Raw genomic sequence first — 25,848 nt, forward strand, 5'->3', positions numbered from 1 at the left:
AAAGTCAAAAAATCATTCCGAATATATTAATTTTTTTACCTCCAATTCTAGTCAAAAAATCAAAAAGTTACTAAAATAGTCTATTCCAAAAGTTTGGGTGGTATAAAATGGATAACAAGTGTGTTTTTAAAAATAATTTTTTTCTTGCTTAGAAATATGATAAATTGGACCTTCTATGATTATTGGATGTAATTAATTTTTTATGTGGATAATATACACACAAAAAAACCTACAAAATAAATAATTTGAGATCATTGAAGAGGGATCTATGACGGATCCCACAAATGTGAAACAACGCCATCCACTCTGAATTAGGCTAAAAGGAACCTAACCATACACACTCCGAGGCATTGTTTAGGATATTTGATTTTGGCTAAAACAGTCAATAAACATAATAATAAAAAAATTAAAATAGTTAATAAAATAACATGTTAGATCCAATACAATAATTAATTAATTATTCTCTCATAACCATCTATTTAACTACAATTTTTTTTTATAAATCATCTCAAATACACAATTTTTTCATCGCATAAAATAATTAAAAAGTTTAAAAAAATCACTAAAATAGCTAAATTAGTAAACAAGCAAATCTGAATTAAAAGGAACCTACCAGCCCTAATGGGAAAGTCACTTTGGCCAATTCAAAATTCAAATGAAATGTACAGAAGTAATGAAGGAAAGAGAGTTTGCATTACAACCATATTTGACCTTGACTTGGTTTCTTGTGGTTTCACCATAAATGACCCGTGTGATGTCTCTAGGCAAAAAAATTCAAAATTAAAATCTGTCCTATTTTTTAATAAAAATTTAGGGCATCTAAGTTGCACAAAATAAAAAATATATATTTACTTATTTTTTTTAAAGTTTATCAAAGAAGGACATTAGCCACAAAAAAAGAAAAAAAAAGGGGCCTCCCTAAATGTAAGTTATAAAAAAGTTTTTAAAAAAATAAAAACATTACCAAACAATATGACCTACTTTAACCATTACAAAACTCAAAAATTGAAATTTTTGCTATAACTTAAAAATAAAATGACATCACCCAATATAGTATATAGTATTGTAAATAGACCCTTTTTTTTATTATTTTAATACTAAGAGTACGTTTTTAGAACTTTAAGGTTTCAAACTACAAATTTTTTAAAAAATCTACTGTCCAAGCCATTAAACCTTGCATATTTAAAACTTAAAATTTTCATGATAGATATTAGGAAATCGATTACAAACTTACCAATAAAATTCAAAAAGAAATGTCTTATACTATTATTTGATCTTTTTAAACTCTCGAAAAAATAACTCATAAATCTCATATATATTTTTAATATAATAATTTTCAAATTTTATTTAATTGTGATCATTTAAATAATACTTTTAATTTCTAAATAGAATGAACATATTTCAAAATGACTTGGTTTCTTGGTTTCATGAAGAAGATGTATAGTGGCTAAGGATTTAAAGTGGGAAAGATAATAGGTTGTAAAGAAAGAAAGAAAGGGAAATATGAAATATATATATATATATATATATATATTATGAAATAATTATTATTTGGGCAAATTATATATACCTCCCTCGAGGTTTAGCTAAATTACAGATACCTCCCTGAGGTTTCAAAAATTACAGATACCCCATTGAGGTTTATATTTTTATAACAAAATGTCCCTTGAGGTTTATATTTTCATAACAAATTGCCCCTTGAGGTTTATATTTTCATAACAATTTGCCCTCTAATTTGTTATGCAAATAGTACCTTCAGGGGGATATCTGTAATTTCTCAAACCTCAGGGGAGTATCTGTAATTTTGCTAAACCTCGAGGGGGTATATGTAATTTTCCCTTATTATTTTTCAGGAATGATGGTATAATCATAGCAATATTTTTGTTTTTAGAAAATAATGGTAAAATTTTAACATAATTATAATAAATATGATGCGTTAGCCAATAATATTTCCTTTTAATATTTTAAAAATAAAAAAAAATTAAAATTTTTATGATGAATTGTTGGAGCTTTATTTTCCTATTATGAAATACTTATTATTTGCAAGAATGATGGCATGATCATAGCAATATTTTTGTTTTATGAAAGAATGGAAATTTTTTTAAAAAATTATAATTAATATGATGTGTTAGCCAATAAGATTTATTTCAATATTTTCAAAATAGCAAAAATTAAAAATTTTATGATGAAGTCTTGGGAACTTTCCTACCATTCATCATTGAACTATCACTTCAATATTCTTTTAATATTTTAAAAATAAAAAAATTAAGAATTTTATGATGAAGAGTTGGTGCTTTATTTTCCTATTATGAAATAATTATTATTTGTAAGAATGATGGCATAATCGTAGCAATATTTTTGTTTTAGGAAAGAATAATAAAATTTAAAAAATATAATTAATATGATGTGTTACCCAATAAGATTTATTTCAATATTTTTAAAATAAAAAAAATAAAATTTTTATGATGAAATCTTGGGAATTTTCCTACCATCATTATTGAAATATCACTTTAGATATAGATAGATAGATAGATAGATAGATAGATATTTATTAATATTGGGTTGACCTAAAATATTTGTGTTTTCAACCGACCCTATCTTGGATTTGATTAAAAAAATAAAAAAATAAAAAAATAAAAATTGATCCATAAATTAATAAATATAGTTAAAAACAATCAATTTATACATTTTTATAATTTGGGGACATTTGTACACTTTCATAATTTCTAATGCAAAGTGATATTTCTCAATAGTTTAGGGAGTTTATTTATATGTTTTTAAGGTTTAGGAGGTTAAAGTGATACTTCTCATGGGTTTTTTGTGTAAATAACCTTCTAATTATATCAATTTTGTTCTTTAAATTATTTATTTATTTATTTATGTCAATTTAGTTTAATTGATATTTCTATTTGCACTCCTCTTTTTTATTTTTATATTTTTATCTTCACACTATTTTGTCCATTTAGATATCAACTACCAAATAAAAATTAATTATTCAAATATCAATCACAAAATAAAAGTTAATTATTTAATTATCAACTACTAAACTAGGTTTTCATTCTGTAGTTTGATTTTGAACCACAAATTTTTGTTCAGTAATTGAGATCCAAACAAAAATTGGTGTGAATTGAGAAATTTTGTTGTCTACTGCTATGTGTAGAAAGGTGTGATACAAGGAAGCTGATTGCTGCTGCCGTATTGTTGCATTATTGTTGGATTGTTGTTTTGTGTTTTCCTTCTTAAGGCTTTGTTGATTTAAGTTTTGCATGTATATTGCTCTTTTTTTATCAATAAAGTTTTATTTTTTGCTAAAAAAAAAAGTTTGTTTACTTCAAGTTGGATGTTGTTATTTCCATCAATTTGAGAAGAGTGAATAAATTATTTTGTCCCTTGATATTTAATCCAATTTTTAAAAATATTATTAATTAAAAAGATTGACACAATATAAAAATTTTAAGAATAAAATTAACGCAATTAAAATTATAATTACCATATCGATACAAGTACAAATATAAAGTCTAAGACTCATTACAAGGAATGTAATTTGTCCAAATTTCTTTAGTTGCGACTTGTAACTATCTATTATCTTTGGGAGGTAAACAATGACTAGTTAAAAAAAGCACAAAAACAAAAACGAAAACGAAAACAAAATCCTCCAAGGTGGTTTGGCAACTAATTAAAAAAGAAAAAAAAAAGTTAAAAAGTTAAAAAATTATACAAGTCAAAAATTCAATTTTGTTTTTACTTTTTACACTTTTTTTTTTTTGGTAAAAAGTCAAAAAATTATTTCAAATATACTAATTTTTTTACCTCCAATTTTAATCAAAAAATCAAAAAGTTATTAAAATAGTCTATTCCCAAAGTTTGGGTTGTATAAACTGGATAACAAGTGTGTTTTTAAAAATATTTTTTTCCTTGCTGAGAAATATGATAAATTGGACTTCAATGATTATTGGATGTAATTAATTTTTTATGTGGATAATATATACAAAAAGACCAACAAAATAAATAGTTTGAGATCATTGAAGAGGGATCTATGACGGATCCCACAAATGTGAAACAACACCATCCCGTCTAAATTAGGCTAAAAGGAACCTAACGATACACGCTCTAAGGCATTGTTTGGGATATTTGATTTTGGCTAAAATAGTTAATAAACATAATAATAATAATAAAAAATTAAAATAGTTAATAAGATAACATGTTACATCTAATACAATAATTAATTAATTTTTCTCTCATAACCATTTATTTAACTACAAAAAAAAAATTACAAATCATCTCAAATACACAATATTTTTCATCGCATAAAATAATTAAAAAGTTAAAAAAAATCATTAAAATAGCCAAATTTGTAAACAAACAAATCTGAATTAAAAGGAACCTACCTAGCCCTAATGGAAAGTCATTTTGGCCAAGAAAAATATTTGGTGGCCTGAATTCTGTGGCTCGAATGGTTCGAATATGTCAAAACGACATCGTTTTATATCAAAAATGATATCGTTTTGATTGTTTCGAGCCATTCGAATCATATTTTTTCGGATTACCAATCATTATTGTTTGGCCAATTCGAAATTCAAATAAAAAGTACAGAAGTAAATGTGATGTGATTAATGAAGGAAAGAGAGGTACAACCATATTTGACCTTGACCTAGTTTCTTGTGCTTTCACCATAAATGACCCATATGATGTCTCTAGGCAAAAAAACTCAAAATTAAAATTAAAATCTATCCTATTTTTTAATAAAAATTTAGGGTCATCTGAGTTGCACAAAATAAAAAGAAAAATGTTTGAGCGCCATAATTTTTGTGGCCACAATTGCTTAAAACTGTCAAAACGACGTCGTTTTGACAGTTTTGAGCCATTGTGACCACAAAAATTATGGTCCTGTAGCATTGTTGAAATAAAAAATCGGTTCTGCTGGGTAGCTCGAAATGAGCTACCCGAATGGCTCGAAAATATGTTTTGCGCTTGCTATCACGCGCTTTAAAAAAAAAAAGTATGACAATTAAAACACAAAACACATTAGAGAGGAGAGGAGACGACCGAGCGCGGGAAACAGGAGAGCAGACGACCGACCGACTTGGGTGTTCGCCGACGACTGACTTAGGTAAGCTGCGACAGTGAAACATCTTCTTTGACGACTACCACCTATGTTCGAAATCCCTACTGCCATGCATAGGAGATTAGGTAAGTTCTTCTTCTGATTTTATTTTGCATTTGTGATAGGTGTAAATCTATTGATTTTTGTGATGCATTTGAGATGTCTGCAATGGTCTGGGTTTTTTTTTTTTTCGTTGGTTGTATGACCAATGTTTTGGTAGTGATGCATTCCAGGTGTTTGATGAAAGTCCACATAGAGAAATTGTAATTTTGTTAATGAAAATAGTAAATTCTGATGCATTCATGTATGAAGTGGGCATTCCAGATTTTTGTATCAATTATGATGCATTCCAGTTTAATGAAAATAGTAAATTCTGATGGTTTGTAATTTTCTTAATGAAAATAGTAAATTCTAAGGAAAATGATTTAGAGTAAATTATGATGCATTCTAAGGAAAATGGAAATAGTAAATTCCGATGCATTCTATGAAGTCAAAATTATGTTTATTGCTTGAATGTGATGGGAATTAGTTTAAATTTGTGAAAATATGGTTTTTTTTTTTTCCGATTAGTGAGGCTTTTTTTGTGTACAAAATGTGAGGGGTTTTGGATGTACTTGTCATATAGTCTGGTTTGGGAGGTGAAAGAATACATGGACTGAATTTCTGTTAATACACTCTACCTTTTAACTATCTACATTCACTTACACTTTCTTTTATGTCTGTTTACTGGTTATGTAGACTGAATTTTTGTTTCAAGTTATATGCGTCAATGGACATTGATTCAAATAATCCTTCATTGAATGAGAGTGAGGAAGTTGAAGAACCGGAAACGAATCCTTCATTTGTGTCAATGCTGCATTTTTTTTTTTTGTTGAAGTCAATGTTGCTGCTGCATTTTATTAGAACTACTTTGATGACTTCGGTTTGACTTTTGTTTGCTGCTGCTGCTGCTGCATTTGTGTTGTTGCTGTTGGTGTGTCAATGTTGAACAAAATTCATCTGCTGCTGGTGGAACTCAATGTTGCTGCTGCTGCATTTTGTAGATGAATTTTGTGCAGCAGCAGCAGCAGCAGCTGGTTGAACTCAACTATTTTCAATCCCACAAATTTTAATCTTCTATTTTCAATATTTTCAGGCTTTATTTTGATTTTGAATTTGTTTTTGTTTTTTGTAGCTTTGAGTCAGTTGGAGTTAGGAATTTCATGCTCTACAAGAAGCCCAAGATGGAGAATGATGCTGCCATTGATGATGAAAAGCAGGGGATTGACAGGTAGGGGAATGGAGAAGTTCTGTTTGAGGCTTTAATTGTAATAAAATAGAAGTTCTATTTTCTGTAACCATTTTTTTCCCCTTGCAATAAAATAGAGAAGTTCTATTTTTATTTATTGTGTTTATCAATTTTGAATTTTATTTGTTCTTATATTTCTTTGTAATGGCTTTTTTGGAGAATTGGCTATTATACTAACAGCTATTCATGGTGAAATTGCATGGAAATTAGATTCTAGAATGTATTATTTCTTTCTAGATGTTCATGATTGGATGATTTTTTTTTATTACACTATAGAATGAAATGAAAGTAAAAGATATCTTATCAAGTATAGTGGTCATATAAAAGGTTTTAAAAAAAAATGCGAAAAAGGTGGTGAGAGAGCATATGTTTGTTCAAGTACACAACTTCAATGAATTTTGTGCAGCTACTACATTTGTGTTGTCACAATGGCTGCTGCTGCTGCATTTTTTGTATTCTTGATAAATTTTATTCATGTTCAACAGATATAGTCTCTTTGGAGGCTTAAATGATGGTGAATAGATATATTGGAAGACCAAAACAAGCCTAAAACTGTTGAAAAATAGCTCTAGAACAAGTCCAACAGCAACATAAAAAAATTGAATTTACAATGACAACATATACCTGTGACAACATATATCCACAATCCATGAGAACACGACATTCAATTCATGACACTATTGAAAAGATAACATATATACTTGATCCATCATGTCTAGTACATCCATAAGTAAATCCATAAGTACATCCATAATTACATACATAAAATTCCCCAAAACCTAAATGTTTAACTAATTTACATTATAAAGTACAAAATGACGAAGAATACAATCACATAAATCATCGCCTTGAAATTCTTTTCCATCCTTCGAAGCCTTCTACCATGGTCATGAATTTCAGTGTCCATCTCCGAAAGCCTTGTCCTTACATCATTGAATTCCTCTGTCCTTACAGCTTTACGAAGTACAGTAATGGAACGGATTGTGGAGGTAACGTCCTCATCATCATCGTTTGCGAACTTGAAGTAAAATATATATATATAATGTCCTGCAAAAAAAAAAAGTGCAGAATAAATAGATTCGTAGCCTATTACAAGATTGTAAGAATCCAGACGTGAATTGATTAATTACAATGAAAATTATAGAAATATAGAATGAAAAATCAATAAATGAATTGGAATGGTGGATCAAAACATATAAATGATGAAAAATCAATAAATGAATTGAAATGTAGTGGTAATTTTGATTATCAAAAGGTAGTGATTTAGTTATGAGACTTTACTGTGTAATTTGCACGTGATATATTATGTGTATTGTAGCATTACTGGAAAATCTAACATAATTTATAATCTAAAGGCCGATGAATTTACAGACTTCGAAAATATAATAAAAATAAACCAAAACCATTTGGACATTTTTCCATAAAAATACGAAGCTTGTGTTTATGAGGAATTGCTTGCATGCTGTTACCTTAGTGTCTATGCAAAGATCTTCCAAATATTTATCAAAAAAAATTCCAAATAAATAATATAAATTAAACAAAGAATACAAAGTAGGAAGTAATGTTTTCAATGAATAGAGATGTCACATGACCAACAACGTTGATCATCATCATTGAACCAAAAAACAACTTATCTTTTACTTTTAACTAATCCAAAGAACTATCAAAAGCACCTTCAAAGAACTTATCTTGGGTTTGTGGGTTTTCTGGATTTTAACTACAAACATAAAAAATCAAAAAAAAAAAAAAAAAAAAAAAAAAAAAAAAACATATGGGTGTGATTGCAACTTATGCATATAAATCCAGCAATTTATTGTTTACCTATTATTCTGTTCATCTAATTCGATGAGCCTGTTAATTTGCATAAACAGATGCAGAGACTCACATCTGGTGTAGTGTAATAGACCCTACTCCTTGATTGGTGTAGTGTTTTCCCTAAAATAGTGTTTGAAATTCCTTTTTCTTAAATCCCTATGTTAACTTTTCATATCTTCCATAATCTCAAATGTGCTTGCTTGCTGTTAGTCAATGGAACTCTCCAAAGAAGTCATATGCATAAAAGGGAATTGCTTGCATGAGTTTCATATATACTTGCTTGATGACAAGGTGTGACGCATGAATCAGTGTGAATAATGAATCAGTGCTAAATAGTCAATGGAACTCTCCAAAGAAAAGGATGAGAAATTTTTATCTTCTTCTATGAATAATGAATCAGTGCTAAAGTACTTTCAGTGGACAACAAAAACCATATATATCTCATCTTTACAACTTGCTATTATAATTTTTTAGGACATGGAAAAATTATTCTATATTCTTGGAATAATATTCAGTGTCTTTACAGCTTGCTGTTGTCATGTTTGATTATACTTTCAGACATTGTATCAAATGGACTGCCCAGAACTTAGACAACAACAGGTAAAAAACTTGTATCAAACACTGCCCAGACATTGTATCAAATGGATTGCCTATAAAAAAATTTACCTGTTCAGCACTGCCCAGACATTGTATCAAATGGACAGTGTTGAAAATTTTATTCATGTTCAACAGAAAATTTCACTAGCAAACTAATATATAGCAGCGAAAATCATCAAATTTTTCATTCAAACAGCAGAACATATATACATACAATACATCAGTGAGTTAGGCAAAAGGGAAACACACAAAACCCCAATTTCTTGAATCTTCAAACCCTAGTTTTGTGATGTCGAGTTTACCTGAGATTCGTTTTCAATTGGTCGGTAATCCAACGTATTACAAGTTTCTGGCACTGAGAGGAGTCAGATCAATGTAGTCGAATGAGAGGAGCATCAGATGAGAGGAGTATCCCGCTGACCACCAACTCGGAGGAGAATAACGAGAGTATGAGAACTTTCCGATGTGAAGTCAGATGAGGTAGTCGAATGGAGTCGGATGTCCGCGTCGGAGAGGTAGTCGGATGAGGAAGCGATGACAAGGTTTCAGGTGAAGAGGAGAGGAGTGAGGGGATGAGAGCGATAGGGCTTTAGGTAGAGAATGAGAAAGTTTGAGCTCAAACTTTGGGTCTGAAGGACAAACAAAGAGAAGTAGCGCGTGACTTCAAAGTTTCGAGCCATTTCGAGCCAAAATATTCGAGCTCTAAATCATTTTCCATAAAGAATATATATTTACTTACTTTTTTAAAGTTTATCAAAGAAGGACATTAGCCGCACAAAAAAAAAAAAGAAAAAGAAAAAAGTCTTCCTAAATGTAAGTTACAAAAGTGTTCTAAAAAAATTAAAAATGTTACCAAACAATACGATCTACTTTAACCATCACAAAACTCAAAAATTGAAATTTGCTATAACTTAAAAATAAAATGACATCACCTAATATAGTATATAGTAATGTGAATAGACTTTTTTTTTTTACTTAGGCCTCGTTTGAGAACATGCTAATTTAGTAAATTTTTGGCTATTTGGTTAAAATATGAGCTAAAAAAAACTAGTACGTTTGGGATGATTTTTTGACTTTTTACGAAAATATGTGCAAAAAGTAGAGAGAAAAGAGAATCTTTGACTTTTTTGTATGGGTTGTTGGCTTTTTGACTAATTTAGTAACTTTTTGATTTTTTAACTGAAAAAAAGGGTTCCCAAACGAGGCCTTAGAGTGTTTTTAGAACTTTAAGGTTTCAGACTACAAAATTTTTAAAAACAAAAATGCTTTCGATCACTAAAAGTTCACCACTAAATCGGCACTAATGACGTGGCTGCCAACGTGATAATGCGATGCAAACTCGCCCGTTTCTCTCTCTTCTCATTCATTTCAAATTTCAAATTCATTTTGACAATACATTTGAGACTCTCTCTCTCCCTATTCTGAACTTCTCTTCTCTGAACTTCTCCTCTGTTGTTTCTCTCTCTTGATAATCGCATCTCTCCAACACCGGCGACCCCAACAAGCTTTCCAACCCGGCGACGATCGAGGTTAAACGCATCTTCTACAACCCCGGCGACCCGACGAGCGCAGCTTCTCTCCGTCATCATCTTTCACTCACGACGAGCGCAACTTCTCTCCGTCTTCTCGACAGATCTGTCTGCACAGGTCAGTTCTCTCTCTCTCTATCTCTCTATATATATACCTATATATATGCCCTGATTTGTTGAGATTTTTGTGCCTTTGACTTTGATTTCATCTGTTTATGAGGATTTGGATTTGGATTTGGATTTTGATTTGATTTGCCCTAATTTTACATACATTGGATTTCCCTAAAAAATCTATATATATATGGTGGAGAATATATAAAAATGCTGAATCAAGCGCTTGATTTAGTTAGGAATTCTCTTTTGGGAAAATGGAAATATTTTAAATATTGCCCCAGAAATGTGTTTAGTTAGGAATTTTAAATTTTAAATATTGATTTAGTTAGGAATTTTTCACTCTTAAATGGTTTTATATTCCTCCAGAAATGTGAGATTGCCATAGGAGTATGGGGATCAAATTTTTGATTAGTTTGGAGAGTTATTTCAGCTTGAGTAGGTAATCAGGAATTGTCTTCCCATTCCAATCCATTCCAAAAAGTGGAAATTCCACTTTTTGGCTTAAGACTAGTACATAATTTGTGAATCAAAGAGAAGACACAAACCCACTAGGAGAAGTTCAGAGAAGAGAAATTACAAGTTATGCACTTATTTTCGTTATGCACTGAGTTAGTTCGTGAATTCACTAAGTTCACTTATTTTGGTTTGTTAGTTAGTTCCTGAATTCACTGAGTTCACTTATTCACTGAGTTCACAAAATTTCTAGACTTAATTTTGTGAAGTTATTAATTTTTCTAGTTCAGAGAAGAGAAGAGAAATTATAGGTTATGCACTGAGTTATAATTTTGCTAGACTTATAATTTCTGCTAGCAAAATTTGTGGACACTGAGTTATTTTGTATTTGGTTATTGACTTGTACCCTTTGATGCTCTGGCTCATATAACTGGGTTCAATCCCTACATTCTCTTTCCTTAAACTAGGCTAGAGTATGAATTAATTTTTATTAAAAAAGAAAAAGATGAACAGATATAAAAGAATTGAATCATTACCCAACTATAATCCTAACCTAGTACCAAATGCCAGCACATAGGAATTTGAGTTTTTGGGTTAACCGATTTTGGGCAATAATCCATATCCTCCTCCAAGTCATTTTGTTTTAATATTTAATTTAATTACCGTTTAGGTAGGTAAAACTTCACACCAATATTGCTCAACCATCCAAAGCTCATTTTTTGTGGGAATAATTTTATCCAAACTTTGTACAGACTTTACCTACCCACTTCAATTTTCTAAAAAAAAAAAAAAGTTGAATTGTCAAAAAAAGAGCACTCCTGATCAAGAGTGATCTGACTTGTACTTCTCTTTTTTTTTCGCCCCGTAAATTACCAGTTCAACTATGATCAGAGTGCATATGGATTTAGAGAATTTTTCAAGCGGCACAATATTAGGTCATCTGATGATGCAAAGTGAAACTTTGTGAGGATGGTAGCTCAGTGGAAGGAAGATTTCATTTCAAGAGTATTGTTGATTCTTTGGCCTGTTTTGCATTGTAGTAGGTATGGAGGATGTGAGAAATAGTTGTAGAATTCTAAATTGTCTATTTACATAAACTTATACAATGTTGGTGGCAAAATGTTTTGATCTTGATTTGTTTCACATCATATCTTCTTCCAATTATCAAAGCCTTGTTTACTTTTTTTTTTATTTTTTTATGTGCCTTAAATAATTTAGCCCAGAAATCTAATCTAAGATTCAAGAACAGTGTAAATGTTTATGTGATGATGATGTTCAACTGAAAAAATAATTACTTTGTAAATCAAAACCAGCAGGAACCTACTTTACATGTGTTTTGGGTTTGGTTTTTTATCTTCTGATCAGTGAGTGGTTTAATTTATTTATTAAACACAACTTTTGATTCCCAATCAGGAGTGCTTTTTTTCAATTTTCTTAAGGAGTAGTTTCTCAAAAAAAGAAATCAATATATTTGAAAGATCAATTTTGCAGGATGGACTTAGGCTTCACCTGGATAGATATGCATTTGAAATCAATAGATTTGTGGTTGGATTTTATGAAAATATTAGGGTTTGTTATTCTAGTAGCATCTTTGTTGGTAAAAGAAGATTTGTTTGCATGATTTCAGTTTTATATCTTATTCTAGTAGACATCATACTGATTTCAGCCTTCCTAGCAGACATCATACACATGATTCCAACACCTAGTCCCCAACTGAAAGTTGAATTGTCTATAAGGAATAATATGAATTAGATATGTACAAGTAGAATTCAAAGCTGTCAAAACTGTTGTACTCTTTTGTGGCAGAAACTACCAGAGAAAGACCAATTCATCACGAACTAAAAAACCAAAATAGGTGCAAATATGCAGAAATTATAAGTTATTCGCTGTGAGAATGTAAACCATCTGATGACACATTTTTGTATCAATAACTTCACAAAACATTTAACCTAGTGATTTCAACAAACATGAATGGTGTTGCCACCTTATTCACTCACTGGATTCTTTCGCTTCATATTTTTGTAGATGTCAACTTCAAGTGTTAACGACAGTACCTCAGATCAATTGACGTATTGCAACAGAAATTGTCCTCAATGTCGGAAAAAAGCAATCATTCTAATTTCGTAGACGGAACAAAACAAGAATAAGTTATTTTATTGTTGTCCTGATTGCAGTGGGTTTATTGCATGGTGCTTGCCTACAAATTCACAACGTAGGGAGGAAGGACAAGTGCGAATGGACAACACACCAACTGTCACCGAACAACTTCAAAGTATGGGCGAACATCTTCGATTTCAAAGCGAACAACATCAGTTTCAGAACGCGCAGATGCAAAAATTGCAAAGAGACATAAATAGAAATTCGTGTTGTATTAATGGGATCTTCATCTTGCTTGTAATTGGTGTTATATTAATTATGAAGATGTAATAATTTTTATACAAGTTAGAACATGTAATTGGTGTTGTATTAATTATGAAGATGATATGTATGAAGATTTATGATAAATTACAATTATGGATTGAGAAGTATGAATATGTAATCATGTGGATTGTTTGTTATTTATGATATGGGTTGATTTTGGACAGATTTGTTAATCATGTGGACAGATTTGTTATTTATGTAATCATGTGGGTTGATTTTGGACAGATTTTGGACACATTTTGGGTTGATTTTGGACACATTTTGTGCTGATTTTGGACACATTTTGTGCAGATTTTGAACAGATTTTGGGTTGATTTTGGACTGATTTTGGACACATTTTGTGCTGATTTTGGACAGATTTTGGTTTGATTTTGGATTGATTTTGAACACATTTTGTGCTGATTTTGGACACATTTTGGGTTGATTTTTGACTGATTTTGGACACATTTTGTGCTGATTTTGGACAGATTGTGGACTGTTTGTCTGTGTGTTTGTGTGTTTGAACACATATTGTGGACAGATTTTGGACTGTTTGTCTGTTTTTGAACACATATTATGTATGAAGATTTATTTGTCTATTTGAACACTGGTGCTTCACAGATTTGGACACTGGTTTGAACACTGGTTTTTGACACAGTTTGAACACTGGTTTTCAACACAGATTTGAACACTGGTTTGAACACTGGACAGAATTTGGACTGATTGTGGACAGATTTTGGACTATTTGTCTGCTTTTGAACACTTTTTATGTATGAAGATTTATTTTTCTATTTGAACACATGTGCTTCACAGATTTGGACACTGGTTTGAACACTGGTTTTTGACACAGTTTGAACACTAGTTTTCACCACAGATTTGAACACTGGTTTTTGACACAGTTTTAAAGACATATTTTTTCACACAAGTTTTTCAAGACAGATTCAAGGACAGGCATTTTCACACAGTTTTGAAGACAGATTTTTCCACACAGGTTTTTCAAGGCAGCTTTTTTGAACACTGATTTTTCACATAGTTTTGAAGATATATTTTTTTCCCCGATCGAGAACATTCAATTCCAAAGTATCTTAATTCCCCATCATCGCCAATAACTTGTGTTTTACAAGCTATAGAAAACCCAACATGTTTAGCATATTTGGCATAAAATGTGTACGCTTCTTGCTTTGAGGTAAAACACATACCCCTCTTAGGTTCCTCAACTTCTTCACCCTCATTTAATAAAGGATTCTTAACACTATTTGAATCAATCTCCATTTCTGCTCATTCAAAAATTAAAATGAAATCAAATGATTTAATAACATATTATTATAATAATAGATTATTCAAGAATTAATAACAGATTAAACCAAAACTGAATTGTTGTGTTGTGTTGTTTTTTTTTTTCATATCTATCTGACCAAATGGAAATGCCATGTAGGTTCAGTGGTGTGAATGGTACCTAATAGTTAAACTGAATTGGTCCAAATAGAATTGTTTTTTTTTTTCATATCTATCTGAATTGTTGTGTTGTGTATGCATTCAGCGGTGTGAATGGTACCTAATAGTTAATCAAGTGGTGTGTCTAATAATTAATCAAGCAAATCAGTGTCAAATGGAAGCAAACAGGATTGAAATCAGTCCCATGGTTGTCTTCAAGGAACCACCATTGGTTTCATTAACTCAAATGTTTCATAAACTTATAAATCTTCAACTGTTTTTTGAACTGTTATAAACATCTGAGTTCAAACCTGTTTTTTAAACATGGTTATAAACATCTATCTTGAACTATTTTTTAAACATCTATCTTGAACTTATAAACATCTAACTTATAAACAGGGGATTTCTGAACTGTTTTTTTTTTTTTTTTTTTTTCATATCTATCTTGCTATGTCCAACTCTGTTTGGACCAAACCTATCTTGCTATGTTTGGACCAAACCTAGATGTCTGAACTTATAAACATCTATTTTGCTATGTTTGGACCAAACCTGTTTTTTTTTTTCCATATTTATAAACAGGAGATAGAAATTGACCAGATGGAAGTCCAACTCTGACGAAGACGCCGGACGGTGGAGGAGGGAGAAGACATCGGACGGTGGAGGAGACGAACGGCGGAGGACAAATCTACAAATGTCGAACGAGACAGCAAATGCCAAATGGTGGAGGAGAGGGACGACGGAGGAGAGGGCTGACGCCGGACGGTGGAGGAGAGGGCAAACGCCGGACGGAAGAGGCGACGGAACGGTGGAAGAGAAGCTCAGATCAAATGTGTGGGAAATTTTTTTTTTTCTTCTATATACATGAGTTCAATGGATCAACATTTGCGCGGGATTTTATTTTATTTTTTTATTTTTTTTTTACAATGCGTGAAACACACGCACTCAATATGGAAATGGCCTTCAGTTTCACGCCTCACATGCCACTTGCTTAGAGCTCGGTTTAGAGCTCCTCTTCTAGTGGTCCGTAGCGGAACTGTTTTAAAAAAGGAAAATTTACCCATAAATCCTATTTTCTGAAAAGTTGAACCATTTAGTCCTAAAAGTTTTCTTATGCACCATTTAGTCCCATTTATACATCATCATCAAAATAACATCAAACATCATCATTAAAACAACATCAAACATACATTATCAACATCATCAAAACATTAGCAAAATCATCAAACATCATCAGAACGCCTAGGGTTTTTACATCGTCAACATCATCATGAACAATAGCAACATCATCAACATGGTGAACATCAGAAGTAACACAAACTAATCAATCCCTAAACCTTTGAAACCCTAACTTCTTACAATCCCAACGAACAGATCAGACCTAAATTAACCCAATACGCAGAAATCGATTTCGAACCAAACCCACAACCCAATACGCAGAAATCGATTTCGAACCAAACCCACAAAAAAAAAAAATGGAACATGTAAACGTCCAGAACTTCCTCGGCGTCCGATCTCGAAAACCTCACTGTATTTCCCTCTCCCAACCTTCCTCACAACCTCATAATCGTCCTATTCCCCCCATTGATCGGTGAGGGCTTCGTAATCCCAGTACTCCTTGGGACGGATCACATTGATGGCCATAAGGCCTCTGCAATTCATCATCTCCAATCCCAATCGGCTTTTCTCTTCTTTTTCCTCCCTCTTCTCCTCTTCTCTTCTATCGCCCGCCGTCGATCTGTTCTTTTCGGTAGCAAAATCAGCCGGCGGTTGAAACTGATTTGCCTTTGGGGTTCGCTTTTCCTTCGAACCAGAAGCGGCAGCGGCAGGGGACGCCATTGCAGAATCAAGCTCAAGCGACGGCGACGGGGGATGATGTTTGCGAAGAATAACCCAAGATCCGATCAGATCAGATCTATCTTCACTTCTCTCCTTCTCAACTCCTCAGATTCTCTCTCTCTCTCTCTCCCTCCCTCTCTCTCCCTCTCTCTCTCTCTCTCACTATGTATGTATTCGCATGTATCTTCATTCCCGATCGATGAAGCAAAAGAATGAGATGTTTTGCTTCTTGATTCCCATATGGAATCAATGTGAAAATTCTAGGGTTTCTTCTTCGACACAGCAATTGGTTGTTAGGGTTTAGGAAATGTGTTGAACCACTATAATGTATATGTTGATGTTTGATGTTATTTTTTTTTAGTTTGATGTTGTGACGTTGTGTTATTGATGATGTGATGATGATGATGATGCTTGATGATGATGTTGTGATGTTTGATGTTGTTTGAATGATGATGTTTGATGTTGTTTTGATGATGATGTTTGATGTTGATGTTGTGATGTTTGATGTTGTTTTGATGATGATGTTTGATATTGTTTTGATAATAATGTTGTGATATTTGATGTTGTTTTGATAATAATGTTGTGATGTTTGATGTTGTTTTGATGATGATGATGTTTGATGTATATGCCCTATATGGGCAATTTCCCTATAATGGGACCTTTCAGTCTAAAAGAAAACTTTTAGGACTAAATAGTGTATAAGTTGTTAATTTTGGATTTATTAGTGCATCACCCTTTAAAAAATCTACTGTCCAAGCCATTAAACCTCAAATATTAAAAATTTTAAATTTTCATAATAGATATCCGCAAATCGATTACGAACTTACCAATAAAATTCAAAAAGAAATGTCTTATACTATTATTTGTTCTTTTTAAACTGTCGAAAAAATTACTCATAAATCTCATATATATTTTTAATATAATAATTTTCAAATTTTATTTAATTGTGATCATTTAAATAATACTTTTAATTTCTAAATAGAATGAACATATTTCGAAATGACTTGGTTTCTTGGTTTCATGAAGAAGATGTATAGTGGCTAAGGTTTTAAAGTATATGAAAGATAATAGGTTGTAAAGAAAGAAAGTAAAGGGAAATTTGAAATTTTTTTTATTATGAAATAATTATTATTTTTCAGGAATGACGATATAATCATAGCAATATTTTTGTTTATAGGAAAGAATGGTAAAATTTTAACAAAATTATAATTAATATGAAGCGTTAGCCAATAATATTTTCTTTTAATATTTTAAAAATAAAAAAATTAAGAATTTTATGATGAAGTGTTGGAGCTTTATTTTCCTATTATGAAATAATAATTATTTGCAAGAATGATGGCATGATTATAGCAATATTTTTGTTTTATAAAAGAACAGTAAATTTTTAAAAAAATTATAATCATTATGATGTGTTAGCCAATAAGATTTATTTCAATATTTTTAAAATAACAAAAATTAAAAATTTTATGATGAAGTCTTGGGAACTTTCCTACCATTCATCATTGAACTATCACTTTAATATTCTTTTAATATTTTAGAAATAAAAAAATTAAGAATTTTATGATGAAGTGCTGGTGCTTTATTTTCCTATCATGAAATAATTATTATTTGTAAGAATGATGGCATAATCATAGCAATATTTTTGTTTTAGGAAAGAATGGTAAAATTTTAAAAATATAATTAATATGATGTGTTACCCAATAAGATTTATTTCAATATTTTTAAAATAAAAATTTTATGATGAAGTCTTGAGAATTTTCCTACCATCATTATTGAAATATCACTTTAATATAGATATAGATAGATAGATAGATAGATATTTAATATTGGGTTGACCTAAAACATTTGTGTTTTCAACTGACCCTAACTTGGATTTGATTAAAAAATAGAATAAAAATAAAAACAAAAATTGATCAATAAATTAATAAATATAGTTAAAAACAATCAATTTATACATTTTTATAATTTGGGGACATTTGTACACTTTAGTAATTTATAATGCAAAGTGATATTTCTTAATAGTTTAGGAAATTTATTTATATGCTTTTAGAGTTTAGGGGGTCAAAGTGATACTTTATTGGCTTTTTGTGTAAATAACCTTCTAATTATATCAATTTTGTACTTTAATTTTTATTTACTTATTTATTTATATCAATTTAGTTTAAGGGGGATGCACCAATAAATCTCAAATTAATAACTTATACACTGTTTAGTCCTAAAAGTTTTCTTATAAACTGAAAGGTCCCATTACAATGTTAATAACATCAGATACAATGTTAATAACATCAGAGTCATGTTACAAACATTGGATTTCAAACATCTAATGTTCATCAAATTTCAATAATGTTTGAAAATATAGGATGAAAAACATCTAATGTTCATTAGATTTCAATAAATTTTGAAATTATAGAATGAAACATTAGATCATTTACATCATTCACATCATGTTGATGTAAAAATGGGACTAAATGGAGCATAAGAAAACTTTTAGGACTAAATGGTTCAACGTTTCAAAAACTAGGACTTATGGGTAAATTTTCCTTAGTTTAATTGATATTTCTATTTGCACACCACTTTTTTATTTTTATATTTTTATCTTCACACTATTTTGTCCATTTACATATCAACTACCAAATAAAAATTAATTATTCAAATATCAATCATAGAATAAAAATTAATTATTTAACTATCAACTACTAAACTGGGTTTTCATTCTGTAGTTTGATTCTGAACCACAAATTTTTATTTAGTAATTGAGATCTAAACAAAAATTGGTGTGAATTGAGAAATTTTGTTGCCTGCAGTGGAGCAGATTGCTGTTGTTGTATTGTTGCACTGTCGCTGGATTGTTGTTTTGTTTTTTCCTTCTTTTTTTCTTTGGTTGCTCTTGGTTGGTTTCTCACCAATCTTGGGTCAAGTGCTAACAAATGATTGTGCTTCTTTTGCGGCATCAACTTAGTTGGGATTGTTGAAGTCAACTATGATACTCAGTGCACTTCCCTACTCTTTTTTTTTTTGAAACAGCGATGAACACTTTATTGATGATACCGAAGTAAAACAATTACAAGAGTTACATCCATAAAGACAGAGGGTGCAAAGAGCATCATCGCTAAACTATCTAATCCCAACGAGATTGCACCAAACTAGCAAGCTCAATCATTTGCTTGCACCACTCCTAGTTGGAGAGAAACCAACCAAAAAAACAACAAGAAAAACAGAGAACAAAGTAACAAACCCAACACTCACAACCTCCTGCCAGAGATACACCTTCTCACTTGCGTAAGATTAAATACAAAATCTTGCATAGTGAAATTATGCTCTGTGTACAATGGTTTCAGCCAAACAGCAACTCTAACTTTGATCACTTCATGCATTGAACACAACATCATTTCTAAGCTTCCACAAAGACCACAGCACAGCCAGAGGGATTCCCTGCCATATCTTCCTCTCTTTACTGCTAAAGCATTCCCCATCCCACCATAAAACTATTCCTTCAACAGATCTAGGTAATGCCTCTTGAACATCCCACCAATTTAACATTTCAACCCATACATTCCATACAAACGAGAAAGACACCAATATAGGATCCACTGTTTCCTTTACAGTTTTGCAAAACACACATAAAGTTGAAGCACTATTTTAAAGCACACCAATTTTTTGAAGAAACGTTGAGGTCTCAAGTCTACTCGTCCAAACTAGCCACCCAAAAAATTGTACTTTGGGAGGCAAATATTTAACCTATACCAGTTTGCTTATTCTTAACCTAGGGCCAGCACATGCACAAGCCACCTTAAATACAGAGGACACAGAAAAAACTCCAGATGATTCAGTTGCCCAAACAGGCTTATCCACTTGATCAACCACTAGGCTAGGTGCTAAACCTAATAGGTTTCTAAGAGGAAAAACCTCACACTCTTCCCAATTATACAACCTTCTTCTGAAATTGAACTCCTAATTCCCTTTCACTTCCTTTCTCTCAAACACTATTCTTACATATTCCTCTTTTTCCACAGTCAACAAAAATAAACTAGGAAATTCCTATTTTAAACAGGTAAAGTGATACCATCTGTCCCACCAAAACTTGACTGAACTCCCATCTCCAACCATTATCTACCAGTTATCCAAATAAAATCCCAGAATGGGGCTATTTGATGTAGCAACGTTGATTATACCCTTCCATACACTACACGCATTACTATTAGTGCAGGGAGAGGGTACCTACTCACTGAATCCCACTTTATACTTACTACAAATCACCCTTTTCCACCAAGCTTCTTTTTCATTTCCAAACCTCCACCACCATTTAACTAATAAACAATCATTCACCAGCTTCACTTTTCTCAGCCCAGGCCCCCTTGATCCACTCTCTTTGCCAGTTCATTCCACTTTAACAAGTGAACCCTTCTCCTTATTTTAGACCTTCCCCAAAGAAAAGAGGCATGCAGCCTCTCAATCACTCTAGCTACCCCTTATGGCATTTTAAACAATGATAAATAGTACACAGGCAGTGAAGCAAAAACAGATTTGATCAAAATTAGCCTACTAGCATAGGACCGGAGTTTTTCTTCAAACTAGCAAGTCTGCAACGGACTTTATCCAGCATTGGTTTCCAAGTGTCTTTCCTATTCGGATTAACCCCTAGTGGTAAGCCTAGATATTGCATGGGCAACTTCTATATCTTATAGTTAAGAATAGATGCAAACCTTGCTAATGATTCCTCTGTGACACCCACTCCACACACCTGACTTTTGTGATAATTTATTCTCAAACCATACATAATCTCAAAACACTTTACTATTCTCTACAAATTTCTGACCTCCTCATGTTCAGCTTCTCAGAATAATATAGAATCATTTGCAAACTGCAGATGAGAAACCACCACATCATCTGTCATGACCCGAACCCGCCCCTATGGGTTAAGGCCATAACCAGCCAGTAATCACGAGATTACCTACGGCCTCAAACCAAATAAGACAAAACTCATCAGAGTAAAAGGGGCCAAACGGAAGTAAATTAAAAACTTTATCCATAGAGCCGTGCTTATATGCACATCATAACATTCCAGACATACATATGTTAATAACTCACAACAGAAAATATAGCAACATAAAATTCTGTACAGACAGGATCATTCCAATCTAGGTCAGCCAAACAAAACTATATACAGACGTATTCAAATAACTTCGCCAATGGTGACAACACAAAACAAAAATGACATAAAGGCGAAGGCGAGTCTCGTGCGTGAGACGCAAGGGCTGACTCTTCCAAGACTTAGGTTGTTCCACACAGGCTTCACTGAGGTTGGGTCTAGACCTCTTTGGCTCACCTACAAATACATGAATGAGCGTGAGCGATAGCCCAGTGAATAATATCAAATAAAGAATATACATTGGAACAATATACATCAAACGGCCTTGGGCCCAATTTGCATTTCTAACTAATACATACATACATAGACATATGTAAGTTAAGTAACTGAGGTTCCAAACACATCATACGGCCTCTGGCCCAATTCATTCGTATCATTCAGGTCAAACTAGCCTTTGGCCCATTCATTTATGTCAAAACGGCCTCTGGCCCATTCATTCATGTCCATCGGCCTTTGGCCCAATCGTTTATATCAATCGACATTCGGCCCACATATTATATCAAACGGCCTTCGGCCCACATTTATATCAAACGGCCTTCAGCCCACATTTTATCAAACGGCCTTCGGCCCATATTTTATCAAACGGCCTTCGGCCCACATTTTATCAAACGGCCTCTGGCCCATTCAAATGACAAACTGGCATTTAAGCCTTTCAAACTTGTCATATTAAACTGGCATTTAAGCCTTTCAAACTTTCATTTCAAACTGGCATTTAAGCCTTTCAAACTTGTCATATCAAACTGGCATTTAAGCCTTTCAAACTGGTCCACCATTCAAATTAATGAACTTTATGAAACTTACATAGAAGTAAGCAATTGGACAACAACATATTTCAGATATTACTCACAGTGATCGACTTGTGGATTGCCTTGGAGCTTGACCCTACACATCATATAATACAGCACCGAAATGTGTATCTTTCGCAAAGCGTGGAAATGGTTTATGTGTTATTGATACAACATTAAAATGTGTATCCCTCATGAATTTTGAAAGTGATTTAAAGATGAGTCTAAATCTCATTAAGTTATTTGGCTAGGTGTTGAGCCTTGTTTTCAAACTCAAAGTTGGAAAAGACATGGGAAATGAAATGTAACATGGACTTAAAGTCATGAAATCGAAATGTGATATATGTGGATGTATCTGTGTTGACCATCTATCAACTGCTAATCTTTTAGTCATTACTCATGGCTGGTTTAGTGTATTTCTACTGGGCTGTGGCTCACCCTTTATGGGACATCATTTTCAGGTACAGGTAGCATGCCACCTCCAAGGACATAGCTTGGGAGGCTAGAGGCAGACAGACTGCTTTGTTATTTGCTTTCTTTGATGTATTACATGTAAATTCAAGCCAAGGGCTTAATATGTATTGAGTTAGCACTTTTCTTTTTGTAACCAAGTGTTAACTTGGAAAGCTATAAGCCCGTAGGGCATTTGCTTTTGTTGTTAACATGTAATACTTTTGTAAGAACTACTCAGTTTAATGGAAAGATGGTTGGTTTCTTTGTATCAATGCATGTCTAAAGAGATGGGTTTTATGTATTTTTTTGAGGGCGTTACACATCACCTTCCAAAATTTTTGGAAACATAGCATATTGAACCTATCTGGCTCAGGTGCCTTGTTTCCATCACAATCCTTCACTACTACCTTGATTTCTGCCTCTGTAAACTTTGCTTCCAACCGCTCATAATTTGGACTGCTATGTACTGATTTAAATATGCCTCCTAATTTAGGTCTATTCACTCATTCCTCAGAATACTGTTTCTTAAAATGTGCCATGATATCTGACTTCACTTGACTTGGTTTTTCCAACACTGTATCACCAATAGTAATAGTTGTTTTTTCATTTCTACATTGTTTGCCCTTAACCATCAGATGAAGGTTTCTGATGTAAACACCAAGCATTCAGGAACCTAAAAGGCTTTGGGCCCCAGTCCCTTTCATCCTCCATCAAAAGTAATGGACTATGATCGGAGATAAGTCTAGGTAACCCCCGTAATTTTAAATTAAACACCTCCATCCATCTTGGGTCCACCAACACTCTATCTATTCTACTCCATTTTTCACCAACCATTGAGTTACGTCATGTAAATTTCCTACCTAGTAAAGGTAAATCATTTACTTCACAGCTCTCAATGAACTCATTAAACTTTGTCATTCTCCTATCCCATCTGGAGCACCCTAGCCTCTCCTCAATATGCCTAATTTCATTAAAATCCCCACACAAGCACCATGGTTTAGGAAAATCTTGTTTCAAATTAATTAAACTATCTCAAAGTTTTTTGTACCACCCACATCATTAGGTGCATAAATATTTAAAATAACACACTCAAATGAATTGAAAATAGTACCTAATAGGAGAATGAACCTTCTACTACTGCAACAGTCAGCCAGTTGAAACACCACAGGGTCCCATATACATAAAAGACCTCCAACTACTCCTTCAGGATCCACTACCATATACTCCATTTCATTCCTTACCCACATTGCTCTGACATCTTTTCTGTGATATCAGCCTTCTTTGTTTCTCGAAGCAGCATAATATCCACATTTCTATCCTTCACCAATTTCCTTATCTTTCCTTTCTTCTCTTGCCTTCCAATTCCTCTAATATTCCAAACTAATATCTTCATAGAAAAGCTTTACAAATCTCCAAATAGACCCCCTTTGCACTTGCAACCTATACAGCTACCCCATTTTCCTCTCCTTGATTTGTTGATTTAAGTTTTGCATGTATGTTGCTATTTTTTAATCAATAAAGTTCCATTTTTTTGTTAAAAGAAAGAAGTTTGTTTATTTCAAGTTGGATGCTATTATTTCCATCAATTTGGGAAGAGTGAATAAATTATTTTGTCCCTTGATATTTAATTCAATTTTTTAAAATATTATTAATTAAAAAAATCGACACAATATAAAAACTATAAGAATAAAATTAATGCAATTAAAATTATAATTACCATATCGACACAAGTACAAATATAAAGGCCAAGTTTGGGAAGCCTCAAAAAAGCCAAAAAGTAAAAAAAGTTACTCAGAAAGTTAAAAAGTTATCACTATTCACCAAAAGTCAACAATTACGGCTGCACAACTCCCAATTCTAATTTTTCCCTACAAACCAATTTTTACAATTTTTTATTACACATTTTTTTCATAAAAAGTCAAAAAGTTAACCCAAACATTTATATTTTCAACCTCAACTTTTTAGTCTAAAAAGACAAAAAGTACACTTATTTAGGACGCTCCAAACAACCCCAAGTCTACGACTCATTATAAGGAATGTAATTTGTCCAAATTTCTTTTGTTGCGACTTGTAACTATCTATTATCGTTGGGAGGTAAACAATGACTAGTAAAAAAAAAAGACGCAAAAACGAAAACGAAAACAAAATCCTCCAAGATGGTTTGGCAACTAATTAAAAAAGTTTAAAAAAAAATTAAAAAGTTAAAAAATTATAAAAGTCAAAAATTCAATTTTATTTTTACTTTTTACATATTTTTTTGTAAAAAGTCAAAAATCATTCCAAATATACTAATTTTTTTACCTCCAATTTTATTCAAAAAATCAAAAAGTTATTAAAATAATCTATTCCCAAAGTTTGGGTGGTATAAAATGGATAACAAGTGTGTTTTTAAAAATAATTTTTTCTAGCTGAGAAATATGATAAATTGGACCTTCTATAATTATTGGGTGTAATTAATTTTTTATGTGGATAATATATACAAAAGACCTATAAAATAAATAGTTTGAGATTATTAAAGAGGGATCTATGACGGATCCCACAAATGTGAAACAATACCATCCAGTCTAAATTAGGCTAAAAGGAACCTAACCATACACACTCTAAGGCATTGTTTGGGATATTTGATTTTGGCTAAAATAGTTAATAAACATAAGAAAAAAAAATTAAAATAGTTAATAAGACAACAAGTTACATCTAATACAATAATTAATCAATTTTTCTCTCATAACCATCTATTTAACTACAAAAAAAATTTACAAATCATCTCAAATACACAATATTTTTCATCGCATAAAATAATTAAAAAGTAAAAAAAAAATTCACTAAAATAGCTAAATTTGTAAACCAACAAATCTGAATTAAAAGGAACCTACCTAGCCCTAATGGAAAGT

General features: G+C 31.8%; 1 long non-coding RNA gene across 1 annotated transcript; it reads left to right on the forward strand.

Annotated features, from left to right (window-relative positions):
- The first annotated feature begins 4,866 nt into the window (after positions 1-4,866).
- Positions 4,867-6,622, forward strand: LOC114320646 (uncharacterized). Its single transcript, XR_014337160.1, has 2 exons — positions 4,867-5,190; positions 6,279-6,622. It is a non-coding gene; the product is annotated as an uncharacterized LOC114320646 (long non-coding RNA).
- Positions 6,623-25,848: the final 19,226 nt, after the last annotated feature.

The sequence above is a fragment of the Camellia sinensis genome, chromosome 8 (assembly GCF_055761805.1).
Source record: "Camellia sinensis isolate YWXY chromosome 8, ASM5576180v1, whole genome shotgun sequence".
NCBI classification, from domain to species: domain Eukaryota; kingdom Viridiplantae; phylum Streptophyta; class Magnoliopsida; order Ericales; family Theaceae; genus Camellia; species Camellia sinensis.